Consider the following 17,328-nt stretch of genomic DNA (forward strand, 5'->3'; position numbering starts at 1 on the left):
AAATTTGTCGAGGAATCTCTGCATCTCTCTCTCTCTCTGGTGCAAAGGTAGTCTAGCAATGTTGCAAGCCCGATCTATATAAGCCCAGAGAAGGTTGTTATCTGGAAATACTGCAACTCGATTGACGGTCTATGCATCTAACAACTCTAAGTCAGTGGTGGAACCCAAAGAAGACTGCTCGTCCTCCTCTACCATGGGCTCAACATGAGTCACGAACTGCCCCTCCATGACTAGCTCATGCCCCTTTATGTGTTCTCCATGTTGTAGGTGGTTGTCATCCCGCAACTCTATCGTAGATATGGGTGCCTCTATACCTATCGGCTCCTCATCAAGGGTGGTGATGTCTCTCGGCACCTCATCATCCTATCATGCGTTGCTATCACCTGAAAACTCGGTCATGACCCCGGATATCTCAACAACAGATGTCACCTTCTCAATAGTGGACATGTCTGTGTCTCCTAGCACCTCATCAATGGATGGTCCTATGGGTGTATGCTCTACTTTCTCCCCCAAGGTGTCAACTGGTGCTATCAAAGAGGCCTCCAATAATGGTGACTCTTGTGCCACACTGGGTATACCAATGTGATCCTCACACTCCCGCATGTCCTCTGCCTCATGTTCAATCTCCTCCTCATGCCCCTGATGTCTATGACCAAGTGTCCACCAGCAAAATCGTCTCCTTGACTCATCCTCTAACTGTCTCTGGCCTACCTGCTCCTTTTTAGGAGATTTGGTGCCCTGATTTTGTCGGCTTTCCCCACATAGTGTAGATGGTTGTACTCCCACAGATTGTGCACCTTTAGTGTTTATGTTGTAAGGACAAGGATGGATCTGGTCTGGCACCTTCCTCAACTGAGCCAACCTCTCATCGCTCCAACGGATTCCACCACAGAATTCCTACATACTGAATCTCCCTTGAGCCATGGGTAGTGTACCATATAGCTCGTCACTGTGCATACATGCCCAAATCTCCCATGATCTTACTGGTTACCCACAACTGGGCCAAGATCATGCTCTGATACCATTGTAATGATCCTAAATAGAGAATAGGAGTAATAACAACAAATATTCTATGCAGCAAAATACAAAACGAAATGTTAAGCAGACATCAATATAAAAACTGTAAATGGAGAACTTTTGAGCCATTTTATTAATTTTCTGCAAGCCAAATACAATAGATGATGGAATGGTGAACCTGAGCTTGTCTCAATGGACAAGCAGGACCAAGACCAAGTAGGAAAAGGGCTGAGCTGAAGGCTGCCCAACTACTGCACCACTCTACACTACACTGCCCAAAAAATTGCTACTCTACTAAAGTTCGAGTGGCTAGAATGGGTACTAAAACCACCCAGAAAACTATATCCTTTTAACCTCAAACTCCTTGGCCAAAACCCAAAAGGGATTTTAGTTGGTTTTGACTTTGGTTTTTCAACTCCCTTGGAGACTCACCCCAGTTATCGCTGCCAAATTTGACCTGCTAGAAACTAGCTGCAAATCCACCTGCAAACTCCTCCAAAATGTTGGGTTCACCCTTGCTATCCAACTCCTAACTCCCCGAATGAACTCTTGGCCTGAGCAAACTACTCCCCAAGCACCATGAAAGTCCGATGTGTGGCCTTTGCATTGTCTCTCAGCCCAGAAATGTGAATTGCTGGAATGTTGGCTCAGCTGGCTGAAAGCTCCAGTGAAAATGCATGTCCAATGTTGCTACCTCAGCTCCCTCACCTCTCGGCAAGTTGTGTGATCCCTGCTAGTCTCAAACTCCCTCTACGTGAATTCTAACTGCCCAGAAATACGCACTCGCTTCCTCTACGTTGTTGTTGATGTGTGTCACTGCCCCGGAACTCCTGAAAACTCCTATAGAACAGCCTCCCTAGGGCAGGCACAGATGGTCCCCCAAAGTAGAGGTTGAATCTCCCGCGTGAGAGACTCGTGGCTAAACAGCCGGTAGACTCGCTAAACAGCAGAGTGAACAAATGTGTGTTTGTTTGCAAATGTCAAAGATGAAATACAAAATGAGAGTTAATCTCTCTTTATAACTCCTTGGGCCCCCTTAGCCTCATGTGGGCCCCTCCATCCACCCATTCGATTTTCCCTCCACGCATATCGAATGGCTAATTCGAACTCCTATGTGGGTGGCCCCCACATTCCACTAGCAGCTAAATAAAGTCGATTTGGCCCCTAAGTCCCTAAGTCGAAAGTGTGGGGCCCTCTTCCTTAGTCAAAATTGTGCAAAATTGTGTAGCAACACCCTATTACTAATGTGTTTGAGAAGGGACATGATAGGTTTCGAGCGTTCAAAGCTCTCATAGAAAACCGGACTAGGAGGAAGATCAGAGTCCTTAGGTTGGACAATGAGGGTGAGTATACCTCAAATGAGTTCAAGGAATTTTGCAAAGAGGCAAGCATCAAGAAAGAGTTGACAGTTCCTTACAACCTGCAACAAAATGGGGTTTGTTAAGAGGAAGAATAAGGCCATCATCGAGGTTGTTAAAGCCATGATCCATAATCAATATCTTCCCGTGTTCCTATGGGCAAAAGGATGCAATATAGCAATCTATATTCAAAACAAGAGTCCTCACAAGATCTTAGGGGATAAAACTTTTGAGGAGGTGCTAACAAGAGTGAAACCAAAGGTTGGGCATTTTCATATCTTCGAGTGTCTAGTGTATATCCATGTACCATTAGAGAAGAGGACAAAGTTGGAGCCCTCAAGACAAAAGGATATTTTCTATTGGGTACAATGAGACTTCGAAGGCATATAAGGTGTACATTCCATCACAAGGAAAGACAATGTTGAGCAAGAATGTGAGATTTAAGGAGCACAAATCCTTGAGGAAGTCACATGATACCATACCATTAGTGGTATATGATTGGGAGCAAGAGGCTTTAAAGGTTAAGGATGTTGATTTTTGTAACTATGGTCGATCTTCATTGTTGGAAAAAGTAACTAGTTTCGGTCTTCATAATTGTCATTATGTATATCTTAATGTAATGAGCAAAAGAAGAAAGAAAAATATTATTTTCAAGCATGGGTTTCATGCTTTATTTGATTGATCAACTAGGTCAAGCATGCATTTCATGCTCCTAGGGTTTGTCAAAGTCATAAAAATATTTGTCTTGAGTCAAAAGTGTCATTATCATTTATACAAAACCCATTTGGGCAATTTGTAACATGTAAAAGATTATTTTTGTGTCTAGAAAGATAAATTTGACCTCCAAGGCCAAGTCAGCCCTGCCAATGAAAAGTCGGCCGAGGAGAGGCCTATTCGACCTAATGTGAAGGGTATATAACAAAAGAGAGTTCGAATCATTTGAGAACACTTCGAGTTCAAATAATTTGAGAACATTTCGAGTTCAATCTCAAGCAAGAAAAGGGAGACAAGAAGAGCGAAGGGCAAGAAGACAAAAGAAAGTCAAAGAGAAAGAAGAAAAATCTGATTTTTGGCTTGTATTCTCTCACACGTGCGAAAATTAGGATTTTTGTAGCTACTAGGAGGCCAAGAATTGCAGGCCTGAACTGGAGGTCTGAAGTAGAGGGTCAAAATTGAGATTTGGAGCAAATTCAAAGAAGCTTGAATTTTGTTGACTTTGAAGACTTTGACTTGCTTAAGGAAGGATTTCTTGGAGGGTTGACTTGGTGCTTGCAGGAGCTTTTAACTTTGGTCTTTGGGTCTTGGATTTCTCATTTGAATTGATTCTATAAGAAGAGAAGAAGTTCCTTCTAGGTTTTCCCCTTGGGGTTTTGCCCTTGGTTGGAGCCTATATTTTGTGTCCATTGTCTTTTATGATCTTTATGGTTCATGCTCTTGATAATGGTTTGATGAAGAAAATCTAATAAAGAACAATAAGAAAATAACTAAAGTTCACAAGCAATTATTAAGGATAAGGAAAATTGTTTAAATAGTTGACCTACCAGATTCTCCAACATTCATATAAGGAAAATTGTTTAAATAATTGACCTACTAGATTCTCCAACATTCATAATGTATGCTTGAGTCATTATGAATTTGTAAAGCATACTTTTAAATGCTAAAGAAAATTATTTTGTGGCAAGTCCCATTTGAACTTTCAAAAGAAAGAAATTCAAAATTAAAAGTTTTTGGATCCAAATGGTTATGTCAACCTCCTCCTAGTCAAGTCCTCCTCAAATAGTTACAGCGGCTCCAACAAGGGATGCACCCATTCAGCCTAAAGAAAAACTATATAAAGGGCCAATTCGTTCTTCCATCAAGCTAAGAAGGAGCTCACATCTTCTATGGAAATTTCGGATGGTTTGAGACAAGCTTTTTCATATGTTTTGAGGCAACTCTGAGGTAGTTCGTATGGTAGTTCTGAGGTATCTCGTTCATCTTCTCTAAGACAAAAAAGCTCACATTTTTTAGGCAGAAAATCTCGCAACTTTGAGGCAGAGAAGGTCACAATTCTTAAGCAAAGAAACTCGCATCTTTGAGGCATCATTTAGTACAAGTCGGAGGCAGCTAAGAGGAGCAAAGACTAATATTTGAAGCAGTCTAGTAGAGGTGGACCTTGGACGAGGTTTGACCTAGTTATTGACCTAGATGTGTTTCTGTTGAATTGAAGAATTCTCTATTGAAAAGGATTGTTGGGTTTTTCCCCATTGTGGGTTTTCTAAGGGTAAATATCTTGTGTTCGTGTATGGATGTCTCTTTATGATCCTTCTATGTTATTTGTTATATGGTTGATGTCTTATGTGTAATTATTGAATGCTGGAATTAATGAAAAAGAATGAGAACAGAAAAAATCATCAAAATAATTATCATTAATGAAGACCATGTAAAAATCAACAGAGTAGAGGCCAACAACACTAGCAACAGCTACTTAGTCTTCATTTCAAGAGGAGGAGCAAGAAGCACCTTCTAGCTCCATCAAGAGGAGGCTGAAATGGCTAGAGTAGACACTAAAAGATGCTCAAGAGCATGTGGAGGCTCTTAATACTACTTTTAAGGAGAGCAGGCCACTGAGACAGTTTCCTCATTAAATGGCACTCATGAGGGACACCATTGACTATGAGCCTAGCAATTATGACGAGGCAGCAGGCCAACAAGTTTGGAGAGATGCCATGGTAAAAGAGTATGCTTTTATCATGAAGGATGATGTCTAGGAAATTCTATCACGACAAAAGAGGAAATCAATGGTGAATTCAAGATGGATTTTCAAGATCAAACATGCTACAAATGGCAGCATCTAAAAGTACATGGCTAGGTTCATGGCTAGAGGTTTTTCCCAAAAGGACAGAATGGATTACGAGGAGACATTCACTCCAAACGTTGGATACACTTATGTTAGGGCTCTTATGTCTATTGCCTCAAAGATGGGATGGAGGATACATCAGTGGTTTTTTTAGTGTTGGTACATATAACATGTCCTTTACTTCCAACAAACCTCCTAACTCGAATTGGAACTTAACGATTCCAACACCCTTCACTGCATACTTGGCATCAATACCTCACAAACAAGTCAAACCCACTATCCATCAAACTGTTAAATAGCTCCTATGCCTCTTGTCACATGGTATGATGCACCACTATCCAAGTACAAGTCAATCCTTCTGATGGTGTTGGTTGATAAACAAGAGACAAATGACAAGCCCTTCTTAAACTTCAATGCAAACTCATGAACCATTGTTGACACTGATGTTTTTTACAACTTCCCCTTCTTCTTCCTCTTTGAACATTGTGATGCATAGTTCCCATTCCTGTGGCATGCAAATAATTTCACTTTACTCAAAGCCTTCTTCTTTCTAGTTTGTGAAGTAGCCTCTCCACCTATATTTTTCTTCCTCTTTCCTTGCCTTGCTTAACAAGTATGGAAATGGTTCTCATCATCACCCTTTTGTTGGCCTCCTAGAGATTCCTCGTGAATCCCCTCCTGGAAAAAATCATCCCATAATCTTTCCCAATTAGGATGATGCTCTCATGCAAAGATGCCCTTCATGAAAGAAGCCCATAGCTTAGTGAATCCATTCAAGATCGTCCTTACCAATTCATCCCCTGTCATGGTCGCCCCAACTGTTGCCAATTCATCACATACCTATGTGATCTTTGTTGAATAATTAGTCGTGGTATTTGCTCTGGTCATCTTGGTGTTCTTGAGTTTCTCTCTCAACACCATTTTTTTGTTTGTGTTATCCCTCTAATAAAGCGTCATCAGAGCCTCCCACATCTCCCTTGTTGTCTTCTTCTCGGATAGGTGAGGAATCACATGATCCTTCACAATGTCCAAGATAATTCTCCTAACTTTCACATCATTTTAGTTATAGATGGCCAATTTTGTAGCATCTATAGGCATCGAGAGTTTGGAGTTCAACTCCCATATGCCATTCTCCATGAGAATCAATGAAACCGTCACCTTCCGGGGAGTGAAGTTAGATGCACCCTCAACCCTTTGTACACTATGGTTGATATGTGGCTCCCATATGAACTATACAACTACGACTACTCTGTCGACTTCATTGTTGTCACCATTGCTCCAACCCGTCAACTGGTATGGTCTCCCTCTTAGAGGTGACCACCCATCACTGCTCATTGTACTACAATCTAGCACCACACTTATGCAACTCTCCAACCTTGTATGCCCCTTGTATAATATTTGCTTTGTTCTTGGCAGCACCTCTAGGACATCAGTCAATCTATGGTTGACTACTATATTCCTCTACAACACAACTCTCCGGCACCATATGGGCTTTATGATCGCAACTCTCTTTCCAGCTAACAGTTCTATCGTTGACCTTGCTAGATCTGATGTCAGTTGGATTTTTCCTCTTAGCCTGCCAATTGTTGTCTTCGATAGTTGGTTTTCCTTGCCCCATACATCCCTGACACTAACTCAACAATGGCTACATGCTTCTTCGACAACCCTTTGCTTCCTCGCATACATAGCATGTTAGAGTTGGCCTATCTTACAACTTCCAACTACTATTTTGGTTGTCGACTTGATTAATATGCTACATTTGCATCCCATTCGACCTCTACCTCTTCGACTGCCAATTCAACCTCTATGATTAGCACATCCCCATTCAACCTCTATGATTAGCACATCCTCTTAGAGGTGATTACCCATCACTGCTCATTGTACTACAATCTAGCACCACGCTTATGCAACTCTCCAACCTTATATGCCCCTTGTATAATATTTGCGTTGTTCTCGGCAACACCTCTAGGACATCAGTCAATCTATGGTTGACTACTATATTCCTCTACAACACGACTCTCCAGCACCATATGGGCTTTACGATCGCAACTCTCTTTCCAGCTAACAGTTCTTTCGTTGACCTTGCTAGATCTGATGTCAGTTGGATTTTTCCTCTTAGCCCGCCAATTGTTGTCTTCGACAGTTGCTTTTCCTTGCCCCATACATCCCTAACACTAACTCAACGATGGCTACATGCTTCTTCGACAACCCTTCGCTTCCTCGCATACATAGCATGTTAGAGTTGGCCTACCTTACAACTTCCAACTATTATTTTGGTTGTCGACTTGATTAGTATGCTACATTTGCATCCCATTCGACCTCTACCTCTTCGACTGCCAATTCAAACTCTATGATTAGCACATCCCCTATGGTGTCAAATCACACCATTCTCTGCGGTGCCTGATATCTCTGTCAGTAGCTAGGTCATGGTCGCCTTATCAACCACCTTCTTAAAAAAATCTTCACATAATTGTCGAGCCATTGACCCCGCACATTGCAGAAATTATTTTTTCTTATGCATTGAATTCTCAACATGAAAACTAAGAACTATCCCTTCAATGGTCGTTGGCCGAACGTAGACCCTTTCAATCACTAAATGCACCTAGCGCCTAGTGATTCTCAGATCGATTTCTCGAAGTTTTAGCTTTCATGCCTTGTTAATTTCAGAACCCTAAAAATTAGTTCTTAGAAATTTATCATATATCTATTGAATAAAATCACAAATCCATTCTTAGCGTAAACAAAATATATATATATATATATACATATTCAACAGAAGCACAACCAATATCAATCACACATTACGCAAGTTTTTTTCCTGATCAAATCAACCTCTTACTAAGATAATGGTGCACTAAGGAAACTACAAATACAACAATAACCTAAATATGATCCACCTGATCAAACCCTAGATCTGTCCTCAATTTGTCTTGGTTGATTTGGATCTCCCTTGCACCTTCCTCGGACCTGGCACACTTTCTCCACTCAATTATTGAAATCTCCTATCAAGCCTTGTGTTCACTATTGTTGTGTCTCTTCTCCTCTCCTTAGCTCTTCTTTTATAAGCTCGAGTTGTTGATTGAATTCATAACCCTAATCTCCAAAGTGATTGACAATTGAAATTTGATCTCACCTCACTTGAGATTGATCATTAAGATATATCTATTTCCACTATTGCAAAGAACCTTTGCATTTCATTATATTAAAAACACTTTTATCTTATGAAAAAAAATTACTTTAATTACCAAAGTAATTGCTAAGGTCTGAGGATGTATTAGTTGGCTTTTGCATGCCCAAACTTAGGCCTATGAAGAAGTACCTGCCTAAACTACAAATATCAAGCTGGAGTTCACTCTATGTTAGACATCATGGTGCATTCATGAAGGAGATGCTCCACCTTTGTTCCCTCATACTGACTCTACCCAGAGAATTGTTCCTGAACCACTAGAAATCACATAATTTTGGGATAGTCGCATGTCGAACACTATAAGAGAAGTTTTCTTACCATGAGAGATGTGAATCAACTCTGGTATTCTTTTTTTCTAAAGGCATTGAGGCAAATCCTTTTCCATAAAAACATTTCCAACCAAAATTTGATACCACCAATGACAATTATGAATGGGACAATAATCATGGTAGCTTATTAGAAAGGTTAATTATGAATGGGACAATAGTCATGGTAGCTTATTTGAAAGGTTAATTCAAAACTGAACTTGATTAAAAACAAGACTGAAGGGAAAAAAAACAAAACAAGGTTAATAAAGCTAACCTACATGTCTAACCAAATCGACCCTATTTATAGTCATAATTTTAGGGGTTAGACCTAAAGTAATGTTAGCAAAAATAGTATAAAAAGGAGGAACAATTCATTTATAAATCCATTCATGTAGGTTCGATTGAATCAAAGTTGGAAAGGGGCACTAGATTGGTAAATCATTTATATAGGAAAATCAATCTGATGGCATTATTATTCTTCTTGATAGAGGCATTTTTTGTGGTTCCTAGTTCAAATTTTAGTGTTGCTTTGGGTGTCATACTTATTGTTCACAAACTTGCAAGTTGTCTCACCTTCAAACAACAAATGGAAAGGATGAAAGCATGTCCCTAATTACAAACAAAACTCGAGAGAGTTGGTGAAGTAGCCAAGGTAACGCTAATCTACCACCATTTTAGGGTTGTAGACCTATCATTGTGAGTTTGGAATATTTCTCTAGGTCTGAAATTCAACCTTGTTTGTTTTCTAGCATAAAAAATAAATATAAATATATATATATATATATATATATATATATATATATATATATATTGTTCATGCATCACCTCAATGCAAGCTATGGGTCGTTATGGAATTGGAATCTACAAAAATAACATAAAAAAGAAACCATAAGAGGGTTGCAATACCACAAACGTCAAGATCTTGAGATATGTCACAATTGATAATCGAGGAGCAATGTTGTAAAGAACTTTCAAAAATTCTAAAGGTGTTACCCCCAAATCCTACACCATCTCAAATGCAAAAAATTCAAGGCAAGAACAAAGAACTATTGCAAAACAAAAGAAAAATTCAATAAGACATTCCCAAAAAGCAAGTCATTCGCAGTAAAAAGACGCCCACAAGTTTATATTGGCGCTACTTGTATTCATAACTTTAAAAGGTCAACCCTAATCTATTTTGAGGTCTAAGAATAAATGAAAGGTTGAGGGGCATATTTGTGGTAAGCTTATGTTGAGGGCTTTTGGATAGTGGAAGCACCCACAAGCCTATTATAGTCTTAGTGCAAGAGATTATTTCAAAATGGCCTTCCTCTTGATATCAAACATCTAAGGCTGCTAGAGGATGCAACACTAATCCACAATTGTCATCCTGAAATAGTATTATTTATGCTATGGTTAGCCCTACACGCATTAGCACTTGAAAGAAAGGTTAGAGATCTTGTATGAAGAATGTAAAATGTTTCTTATCGTGCTACAATAATAAATATAATCTACATTAGGCTAGACTAGGTGCTTGTAGCATTAATTTAATCTTCTAGTAGTAACCTGCATAATAAGTTTTAGCCTAGGCAATACTTCTTCATAGAAAGAAGAAGATCAACCTATTTGAAGAGATTAAAGGTGTTAAAAAGACAAAAATCTAGCATACCTTACCACATATTTGAAAACCAACAGCTAATTTGGGGCAGATCGGTTCATGGTACAAAGTATATGCACATTGTTTATGATGATTAAAGGTGTCTATTTTTGCATTTGCAGATGGCACATTGTATTTAGTACATAATATTGTTCACTAGAAAAGGATTATTTGCAAATGATCCAAAGCATTCACCTCAAGATTGTCCTTTTGGGGGGTTGAGTGAATTACATATCCAAGCATGTGAAGGAGGGTTGACTTGCACACTTTTCATGGGGTTGAGTTGTCCACATATCTCTTCTCTAATTTTATTAAAAAATATTCTAAAGGGGCACATTAGAAAGTTATTATTTGCAAATGATCCCAAGCATTCACCTGAAGATTGTCAATTTGGGGGGTTGAGTGACTTACATATCCATGCATGTGAAGGACGGTTGACTTGCAGATCTTCTCATGGGGTTAAGTTGTCCACATATCTCTTGTCTAATTTGATTAAAAAACTTTTCTAAAGGTGCACATTTGAGGATGCAAAAATAACAAAAAAAATAGAGACTAGAAAATATTATGAGAAATACTAAATACACATCTAATATTGTGAGAAATATGAAACAGAGATCAAAATATCTTATGAGAAATCTTAACGGAGACTGAAAATCTTATGAGTAATCTTATTCACTAGAAATACTTCTTATGGAAACACCAAAAATCATAAACATTAAATAAGTAAGGAGATAGCAGACCTAGAGTATTTGCAATAAGAAAGATCACGTGGCAGATCATACATGGATTTTGCATCAAAAGAATGCTGACCTCAACCTTTCCCTTTGCCCTCTACTACAATGTCCCTCTCATGAAAATATTTCAGTAGTTTCATCACAAATCCTCCACATTTCTTTACCTACATTGCATTGCATTCAATAATTAAAAAAAAAATGATCAATAAAGTAAGATGGCTCAAATTTAAACAAAAAGACATATGGGGACCCTACATATATACTAGTGCAACATAGGTTTCCTTACCAAAGGAAACATGGGTTTTACACCAAATAGGAACCTTACCAAAGGAAGCATGGGTTTTACACCAAATAGGAACTAACAATGGTAAAAAAACAACAAAACTAACAAAAATAAAACAAGAGAAACAATAGATAGAGACACTGATGTGCAACCTCAAAATGCATTGATGGCCAACCACGGACACCCTACACACCAAAAAAAAATATTCCGAGTAATATTAAATACATACAAAATGTTCTAAGAAATATGAAACAAATATCAAAACATTTTATGAACAATCTTACATAGAGACCAACAATATTATGAGAACATTTCCAAGAAAAATTTGATACCAATGCTTGTTCTATGAATGGGACAATAGGCATGGCAACTTATTTGAAAGGTTAATTCAAGATTGAACTTTGATTAAAAACAAGACTGAAGAAAAAGAAAAGAAAAATGAGTTCAGGAAAGCTAACCTATGTAGGAGAAATATATGTCTAAGCAAATTGCTAACCTATGTAGGAAAAATATATGTCTAAGCAAATCAACCCTATTTATATAGTCATAATTTTAGTCGGTTGGCCCTAAAGTGACGTTAGCAAAAATAATATAAAAGGAGGAAGGGTTCATTTATAGATGTATTCATGTAGGTTTGCCTGGCTCTGAGTTAGAAAGGGCCACTGGATTAGTAAATCATTTATACCAGACAACCTGATGGCATTATTATTCTCCATGATAGAGGCCTTTTCTATCATTCCTAGTTTAAATTTTAGTGTTATTTTGGGTGTCATACTTACCGTGCACAAACTTGCATGTTGTCTCACCTTCAACAGCAAATGGAAAGGATGAAAGCATGTCCCTAATTACAAAGATTTCAAGGGAGTTGGTTTTAGTAGCCAAGGTAATAATTTGGAATTCTTTTCAACACCAATTTGCCACTATTATAGGGTTGTACACCTATCTTTGTGGGTCTAGAATATTTCTCTAGGTCTAAAATTCAGCCTTGTTTTCTAAAAAGATACAAAAGAAATATTTTGTTGATGCATCACCATAGTGCAAGTTTTGGGTCATTATGGGATTGGAATTTACAAAAATAAAAAAAAATAAAAAGGAGAAACCATAAGACAGTTCTGTATAGGTGAGATATGTCACAGTTAAAAGACAAAGAGCAAATGTTGTAAGGAACATTCAAAAATTCTAAAGGTGTTACACCAAATGCGACATCATCTCAAATGCAAAAAAAATTGAGGCAAGAACAAAGAAATATTGCAAAACAAAAGAAAAATTCAACAAGACATTGCCAAAAAGTAATCCATTCCCGGCAAAAAAATGTCCATGAATTTATGTTGGCCCTGTTGGTCAACCCTAATCTATTTTGGGGTGTAAGAATAAATGAAAGGTTATGACTCATAAGGAGCTTATTTGTGGTAAACTTATGTTCAGGGATTTTGGACACTAGAAGCGCCCATGAGCCTATTATAGTCATAGTGCAAGAGATTATTTCAAAATGGACTTCCTCTTGATATCAAACATTTAAGGCTGCTAGAGGATGCAACACTATATAAAGGAATCCATAGTTGTAACGCTCTACAATAATTTTATTTATGTTATAGTTAGCCCATGAATTGCACTATATAAAGGAAACCATAGTCATAACACCCTACAACGGTATTATTTATGCTATAGTTAGCCCTTGAATTGGTCTTCTTATGAGACCAGTTTCAAATCTACTTATTCCAGGTTAACCCTACATGCATTAGCACTTGAAAGGGAGGTTACAGATCTTGTATGGAGGATGTAAAACACTAATAAATCTGATCTAAATTAAGCACCTGCAGCATTACTTTAATCTTCCAATAGGAACAACCATAATAAGTGATAGTCTAGGCAGTACTTCTTCATAGAAAGAAGAAGATCAACCTATTTGAGGAGATTAAAGGTGTTTAAAAGAAAAATGTCTAACCTACCTTACCCACCGATTTGAAAACCAGCAGCTATTTTGGGGGCAAATGGGTTCATGGTACAACGTTTATACACATTATTTAAGCTAATTAAGGGCGCCTATTTTAGCATTTGCATTTGGCACATTGTATTTAGTTACAAAATGATATGGTCCATCATATATTGTATGCTTTTCACTAGAGAAGGATTATTTGTACATGATCCATTGCATTCACTTGAAGAGTGTCCATTTGGGGGGTTGAGTGACTGACATATCCATGCATGTGAAGGAGGGTTGACTTGCACATCGTCTCATGGAGTGAGTTGTCGACATATTTCTTGTCTATTTCGATTGAATAACTCTTGTAGAGGGGCACAATTGAAGATATATATGAGAAATCATAAACCAAAATTAAATGTCTTATGAGTAATATTACGCAAAAGTACATCTTATACATTTCAACAATTTAGTTAGTTATTCTCCATATTACATTACCCATATTACAATGTGCTTAATGATTACATAGATGACAAATAATGCAAGATGCCTTGAATTTAAATACACACAGATGGAACCATTCATATCACCTCAATCTTTGCCTTCACCCACTATGCTTATATAAGCATGGTTGTTATGACCTACTGTAATTTCCCACACAGTGTACCAAGTAGACACATAGATATATTATGACAAATCATAAACCAAAACAAAATGTCTTATGAGTAATATTATGCAAAAGTGCATCTTATGTAATGACCAAAAATCATAATTCCTCGAGAAGGGGGAAGGAAAACCATTGTAATGAAACACGAAGATATTCGTGTCAAAACCAAAAGAAAATGCATTTTTTGAAGGAGAACCATTGTATTGAATGTTAGTTTTTGGTAGCATCGGATGTGTTCTAGCCTTGAAACTTGGTGGAGAGGCAAAGGCACATGAGTTCTAAAGAATTCAGAAATTGCTTGGTGAAATTCCACCCGGATTGTATTTTATTAAAATAAATAATATTTTTAATGGTGTTCCTAAGTCTAAACTGAGGGAAATTAAAATATTCATGGGTATTAATCAAAATATGGGTGAGAATGATCTAGAAGGCGGATTGCGATGAAACTAGCTCACAAAAAGATAGAAAAGAAAGATCAACGCCTTAGAATTCAGCCTCTTCGAGGGGGCAACCTCCTTTACATTACACAAATGAACAATTCTTGGATGATACAAATACAAGACCTCCTTTCTATATATAGGAGTCTAAGGGGACATAATATAATCAGAGTCGACATAACAATAATAATGTAAGGGCATAATAATAACAATAGTGGGCTTTTATGGGGCAGAATAATAACAATATGGGAACTACATGGGCACAACAATATAATAAGGAGGTTGTACTAATAATAATAAGGGGTTAAACTAGTAGTATAGGGACCTAACATGCCCCTCTCCTTCAAAAAGTGTTGTCCTCAACGCTTGAGTAGTTTTGGATGTTTTTGTATAAAATTATTGTCCTCCCATGTGGAATCTTCAGCGGGTAAGTTCTTCCATAAGTTCTTCCACTTGATGAGATACTCTGAAATTGATCTATTCCGTAGCTGTCAATTTCTTGGTTCTATTACTGCTTCAGGTTCCAATATGATTTTTCCTTCCTTGTCAAGTTCTGGCAATATTGTTTGAACTGGGATCTTTTGCAACTTTTGAATGAGTTCCCACCCTGCTTCATCATTCTTCCATTCATCCCTTGCTTTGTTTATCGAATTTGGTTGGATAATTATACCAACCTCTAGCATTTCAGCAACCATACGTTCAATTTTACTCCTTTGGGCATATGGATATCTGTAAGGCCTGATGTTTGGAGGAACACTTCATGGAATCAAATGAATAGCATGATCATGATCACGAATAGGTGGGAGGCCTTTGGGAGTCTCAAATACCTTGGAATGATTATCGAAGACTTTTTGGAGATATAGAGAAATAGATGATTTCGATGTGGGAACCTCTAGCGAACATAATTGTGCAATTACGCCTCTTTGTTCTTTCTTTAGAAGCTTTGTCATTCCGTTAGAGATGATTATCTTTCTCGATTTCCTTGTGACACCCCTTAATTCAACTTCATTTCCTTCTTAAGGCAATTTCATGAAAAGTTCTTGAAAATTAAAAGCTATTGTACCTAAGGATTGTAGCCTTTGGACTCCTAGTACAACATCAGCACCACCCATTGAAATGGAAACCATTGGGCTATTCAATACATATTCTCCCATGGATAGCTTGATATTATGGCACTTTCCAGAGCAATTTATGGTTCCTCCATTTGCAAACATTACTTGACACTCTGGTGGATATAGGAAGCAATTCAATTCCTTGGCTATCTTACAATGAATAAAATTATGGGTACTGCCCGAATCAATCAACACTATTACCTTTTTCTTCTTGATATGTCCTTCTATCTTGATGGTTTGAGGAGTGGTAATTCCAGCAAATGCATTACAAGATATTTTTGGATTCATTTCTTCTTTCTCTGGGGTTGGTTCCTAGTGAGTATCCTTTTCTTTTGATGTTTCTTAATACTTTTCTTCCTGATATTTCATTGCTTGAACCTTGTTCTTCTTGATATGTCCTATCCTGAGAGTTTGAGGAGTGGTAATTCTCGCCATTGCAATACAAGATATGGTCGGATTCATTTGTTCTTTCTCTAGGGTTGGTCCCCAGTGTATATCCTCTTCTTTTGACATTTCTTGATCCTTTTCTCATTAGGAGGCCTTTCTTGTAGCAGCTTTGTCCCACCTTCCTTCAAACCTTCCATGTCTTTCTTCAAATCTTCCATGCCTTTCTTCCAATATGCTTTCATACCATTGATATCAGCTTCTATGGCATACATAAAACTATTTATCTTTTGGTTCTCTAGAATATCGTTTACCCTTATATTCAATTTTTGAAAGTCCTCATTGTGCTCTTCCATTGAACCCTTTTGTTTGAGATTTATCAATTGGCTAAAGAAGGTGTTGCTCTTGGTATGCTCATAATGTGCTATCATTTCCTCCATGAAAATTGACCACGTGACAAGTGGTTTATGAGAACAAAGCCCTTTATACCATAAAATTGATCTGGTTCTAAATAATTAGATGCAATACGTACCTTTTGTAACAATGGTACACCATGTAGATCAAAATATTTATCCATCTGTAGTATCCAATTTACCGGATCCTTGCCATCAAACTTCCTCATCTCACTTTTTCTTATTTTAGGAGCTTGATCTTGAAATGACTGTAACTTTGTAATTTCGAATCTTTAAGTTCTGAAATTTCGACTTGTAATAGCCCTCTGAGTCCTCTTTCTAACTCCACAAGTCTAATCGTAATTGAATTCTCGAATAAAGATTTATTCTCAATCTCCCGCGATGACCTAATTATAGACTAGTTCAGTAGAGTGAACTTGTACGATGTTCCACATGTCATTGTTTCAACCTTAGGTTCTTAAAATTATACCCAAACAAAATACAGTCCGTCCTCTTTCTATAACTTCTTACAAAATTTCAATCTGATGCTCAGAGAGAAAGTTATGACGATTTTCCCAAGGTCACCTGTTTAGGATGTAATTCAAGAGTCTGCAAAAACCCTAACTTCCTCGGATCATATATCCGAAAATATAGCGAACCAAGATCTGAAATTCGTACCCGAGGTGCAGACTGATTTCCTCTCAAATGGGTGTTTTTTTTGCTTCTGAAACTTCATAGCGAAAACGTTATAGCGACAATTCCACAATGACCTACTTGGTGAAGTGAGATAAAACTCACTTAGATTTTCCACCAGTGTTTTCTCTGTAAAGGATTGCTAGATGAGCATCCTAGATTTGTATTCAGATATTTCTCCTGCATAATAATAAACCCTCAGAACTGTTGCACCGGTTTTTCCGCATTGGATTTTTCCAGGGACTATTGTGTCCAAAAATAAGTGTCCTATGTAATTTATTCTGTGTTGTTTTCTATTTCATGAGATCAAATATTTAATTAGTGTAGACTGCAAAAGTAATTTGCTTCAATATTCAAAAG

At 37.7% G+C, this 17,328-nt stretch overlaps 1 long non-coding RNA gene across 1 annotated transcript in view; it reads right to left on the reverse strand.

Annotated features, from left to right (window-relative positions):
- Positions 1-11,090: 11,090 nt before the first annotated feature.
- LOC149214617 (uncharacterized) overlaps positions 11,091-17,328 on the reverse strand; it is a 127,383-nt gene continuing 121,145 nt past the window's right edge. Inside the window, exon 3 of the long non-coding RNA XR_016250404.1 lies at positions 11,091-11,243. This is a non-coding gene — a long non-coding RNA (uncharacterized LOC149214617). The remainder of the gene's footprint in view (positions 11,244-17,328) is intronic.

Source organism: Pinus tabuliformis, chromosome 1_1 (genome assembly GCF_031772625.1).
Source record: "Pinus tabuliformis cultivar Carrire ecotype Pingquan chromosome 1_1, CPIR1, whole genome shotgun sequence".
Classification (NCBI taxonomy): Eukaryota; Viridiplantae; Streptophyta; class Pinopsida; order Pinales; family Pinaceae; genus Pinus; species Pinus tabuliformis.